This window comes from Oncorhynchus keta, unplaced genomic scaffold (genome assembly GCF_023373465.1).
Source record: "Oncorhynchus keta strain PuntledgeMale-10-30-2019 unplaced genomic scaffold, Oket_V2 Un_scaffold_9288_pilon_pilon, whole genome shotgun sequence".
Taxonomy (NCBI): Eukaryota; Metazoa; Chordata; class Actinopteri; order Salmoniformes; family Salmonidae; genus Oncorhynchus; species Oncorhynchus keta.
The window spans coordinates 220,268-225,333 of NW_026291014.1; positions in this window are offsets into that span (position 1 = coordinate 220,268).

Sequence of the window (5,066 nt, forward strand, 5' to 3'; positions counted from 1 at the left end):
TCTTTGCTTGACATCAGGGGAAAATCAAAAGAAATCAGCCAAGACCTCCACAAGTCTGGTTCATCCTTGGGAGCAATTTCCAAATGCCTGAAGGTACCGCGTTCATCTGTACAAACAATAGTATGCAAGAATAAACACCATGGGACCACGCAGCCGTCATACCGCTCAGGAAGGAGACGCGTTCTGTCTCCCAGAGATGAACGTACTTTGGTGCGAAAAGTGCAAATCAATCCCAGAACAACAGTAAAGGACCTTGTGAAGATGCTGGAGGAAACAGGTACAAAAGTATCTATATCCACAGTAAAACAAGTCCTATATCGACATAACCTGAAAGGCTGCTCAGCAAGGAAGAAGCCACTGCTCCAAAACCACAATAAAAAAGTCAGACTACGGTTTGCAACTCCACATGGGGACAAAGATCTTACTTTTTGGAGAAATGTCCTCTGGTCTGATGAAACAAAAATAGAACTGTTTGGCCATAATGACCATCGTTATGTTTGGAGGAAAAAGGGGGAGGCTTGCAAGCCGAAGAACACCATCCCAACCGTGAAGCACGGGGGTGGCAGCATCATGTTGTGGGGTGCTTTGCTGCAGGAGGGACTGGTGCACTTCACAAAATAGATGGCATCAAGAGGTAGGAAAATTATGTGGATATATTGAAGCAACATCTCAAGACATCAAAAGTTAAAGCTTGGTCGCAAATGGGTCTTCCAAATGGACAATGACCCCAAGCACACTTCCACATTTGTGGCAAAATGGCTTAAGGACACAAAGTCAAGGAATTGGAGTGGCCATCACAAAGCCCTGACCTCAATCCTATAGAAAATGTGTGGGCAGAACTGAAAAAGCATGTGCGAGCAAGGAGGCCTAAAAACCTGACTCAGTTATACCAGCTCTGTCAGGAGGAATGGGCCAAAATTCACCCAACTTATTGTGGAAAGCTTGTGGAAGGCAACCCGAAACATTTGACCCAAGTTAATCAATTTAAAGGCAATGCTACCAAATACTAATTGAGTGTATGTAAACTTCTGACCCACTGGGAATGTGATGAAAAACATAAAAGATGAAATAAATCATTCTCTCTACTATTATTCTGACATTTCACATTAAAATAAAGTGGTGATCCAAACTGACCTACGACAGGGAATTCTGACTAGGGTTAAATGTTAAGTATTGTGAACAACTGAGTTTAAATGTTTTTGGCTAAGGTGTATGTACACTTCAGACTTCAACTGTATTGTGAGTGACCCACACAAAGGGTCTCTTTCTCTCTCTCCCTCACTCATATCTCTCTCTCCCTCACTCATCTCTCTCCCTCACACTATGAGTTCCAGGGGAGTTGTGTTGGATAACAGTCACATTGTGAGTTCCAGGGATAACAGTCACATTGTGAGTTCCAGGGATAACAGTCACATTGTGAGTTCCAGGGATAACAGTCACATTGTGAGTCCCAGGGATAACAGTCACATTGTGAGTTCCAGGGATAACAGTCACATTGTGAGTTCCAGGGATAACAGTCACATTGTGAGTTCCAGGGATAACAGTCACATTGTGAGTTCCATGGATAACAACAGTTCCAGGGATAACAGTTGTGAGTTCCAGGGATAACAGTCACATTGTGAGTTCCAGGGATAACAGTCACATTGTGAGTTCCAGGGGAGTTGTGTTGGATAACAGTCACATTGTGAGTTCCAGGGATAACAGTCACATTGTGAGTTCCAGGGATAACAGTCACATTGTGAGTTCCAGGGATAACAGTCACATTGTGAGTTCCAGGGATAACAGTCACATTGTGAGTTCCAGGGATAACAGTCACATTGTGAGTTCCAGGGATAACAGTCACATTGTGAGTTCCAGGGATAACAGTCACATTGTGAGTTCCAGGGATAACAGTCACATTGTGAGTTCCAGGGATAACAGGGAGTAACAGTGAGTCCAGGGATAACAGTCACATTGTGAGTTCCAGGGATAACAGTCACATTGTGAGTTCCAGGGATAACAGTCACATTGTGAGTTCCAGGGATAACAGTCACATTGTTCCAGGGAGTTCCAGGGATAACAGTCACATTGTGAGTTCCAGGGGAGTAACAGTGTGAGTTCCAGGGATAACAGTCACATTGTGAGTTCCAGGGATAACAGTCACATTGTGAGTTCCAGGGATAACAGTCACATTGTGAGTTCCAGGGATAACAGTCACATTGTGAGTTCCAGGGATAACAGTCACATTATGAGTTCCAGGGATAACAGTCACATTATAGTTCCAGGGATAACAGTCACATTGTAACTGTTGATACACTGAACAAAAATATACATGAAACATGCAACATTTTCAAAGATTTTAGTGAGGTACCGTTTATATAAGGAAATCAGTCCATTTCTATGAATTCATTAGGTCCTAATCTATGGGTTTCCCCTGACTGGGAATACAGATATGCATGTGTTGGTCACAGACACCTTAATAAAAGGGGTTGTGGCTCAGAAAACCAGTCCGTATCTGGTGTGATACATTATATACCTTAATAAAAGGGGTTGTGGCTCAGAAAACCAGTCCGTATCTGGTGTGATACATTATATACCTTAATAAAAGGGGTTTGTGGCTCAGAAAACCAGTCTGTATCTGGTGTGATACATTATATACCTTAATAAAAGGGGTTGTGGCTCAGAAAACCAGTCCGTATCTGGTGTGATACATTATATACCTTACTAAAAGGGGTTGTGGCTCAGAAAACCAGTCCGTATCTGGTGTGATACATTATATACCTTAATAAAAGGGGTTGTGGCTCAGAAAACCAGTCTGTATCTGGTGTGATACATTATATACCTTAATAAAAGGGGTTTGTGGCTCAGAAAACCAGTCTGTATCTGGTGTGATACATTATATACCTTAATAAAAGGGGTTGTGGCTCAGAAAACCAGTCCGTATCTGGTGTGATACATTATATACCTTAATAAAAGGGTTGTGGCTCAGAAAACCAGTCCGTATCTGGTGTGATATTATATACCATAATAAAAGGGGTTGTGTCTCAGAAAACCAGTCCGTATCTGGTGTGATACATTATATACCTTAATAAAAGGGGTTGTGGCTCAGAAAACCAGTCCGTATCTGGTGTGATACATTATATACCTTAATAAAAGGGGTTGTGGCTCAGAAAACCAGTCCGTATCTGGTGTGATACATTATATACCTTAATAAAAGGGTTTGTGGCTCAGAAAACCAGTCCGTATCTGGTGTGATACATTATATACCTTAATAAAAGGGGTTGTGGCTCAGAAAACCAGTCTGTATCTGGTGTGATACATTATATACCTTAATAAAAGGGTTGTGGCTCAGAAAACCAGTCCGTATCTGGTGTGATACATTATATACCTTCATAAAAGGGTTGTGTCTCAGAAAACCAGTCTGTATCTGGTGTGATACATTATATACCTTAATAAAAGGGTTGTGGCTCAGAAAACCAGTCCGTATCTGGTGTGATACATTATATACCTTAATAAAAGGGTTGTGGCTCAGAAAACCAGTCTGTATCTGGTGTGATACATTATATACCATAATAAAAGGGTTGTGTCTCAGAAAACCAGTCTGTATCTGGTGTGATACATTATATACCTTAATAAAAGGGTTGTGGCTCAGAAAACCAGTCCGTATCTGGTGTGATACATTATATACCTTAATAAAAGGGTTGTGTCTCAGAAAACCAGTCCGTATCTGGTGTGATACATTATATACCTTAATAAAAGGGTTTGTGGCTCAGAAAACCAGTCAGTATCTGGTGTGATACATTATATACCTTAATAAAAGGGTTGTGGCTCAGAAAACCAGTCCGTATCTGGTGTGATACATTATATACCTTAATAAAAGGGGTTGTGGCTCAGAAAACCAGTCCGTATCTGGTGTGATACATTATATACCTTCATAAAAGGGTTGTGGCTCAGAAAACCAGTCTGTATCTGGTGTGATACATTATATACCTTAATAAAAGGGTTGTGGCTCAGAAAACCAGTCCGTATCTGGTGTGATACATTATATACCTTAATAAAAGGGTTGTGGCTCAGAAAACCAGTCTGTATCTGGTGTGATACATTATATACCATAATAAAAGGGTTGTGGCTCAGAAAACCAGTCCGTATCTGGTGTGATATTATATACCTTAATAAAATTTGCCTCAGAAAACCATGCAACCCAACACAATATCTCCTTCACATCAGGCTGTTGATTGTGGAATGTTGTCCCAGTCCTCTTCATTGGCTGTTTCTGATTATATATAATAAAAGGGGGAACTGAAAACCAGTCCGTATCGCTGTTGTCAGAAAACCATGTTGATCCAGAGCATCCCAAACATCCTCATCTGGTGTGACATGCCTATACCTACCTGTTCTCTACCTGCCTGTCTCTCTACCTGCCTGTCTCTCTACCTGCCTGTCTCATTACCTGCCTGTCTAAACCTGCCTGTCTCTACCTGCCTGTCTCTCTACCTGCCTACATTATCTCTAACTGTCTCTCTACCTGTCTGTCTCTCTACCTGCCTGTCTCTCTAAGGGTTGTGTCTCTCTCCGTACCTGCCTGATACATTATCTACCTGCCTGTCTCTCTACCTGCCTGTCTCTACCTGCCTGTCTCTCTACCTGCCTGTCTCTACCTGTCCGTATCTCTCTACCTGTCTCTCTACCTGCCTGTCTCTACCTGCCTGTCTCTACCTGCCTGTCTCTACCTGTCTGTCTCTACCTGCCTGTCTCTCTACCTGCCTGTCTCTACCTACCCGCCTGTCTCTCTACCTGCCTGTCTCTCTACCTGCCTGTCTCTCTACCTGCCTGTCTCTATCTGCCTGTCTCTCTACCTGCCTGTCTCTAAACCTGCCTGTCTCTCTACCTGCCTGTCTCTACCTGCCTGTCTCTCTACCTGCCTGTCTCTACCTGCCTGTCTCTCTACCTGTCTCTCTACCTGCCTGTCTCTCTTACCTGCCTGTCTCTCTACCTGCCTGTCTCTACCTGCCTGTCTCTCTACCTGCCTGTCTCTCTAACTGTCTCTCTACCTGTCTGTCTCTCTACCTGCCTGTCTCTCTACCTGT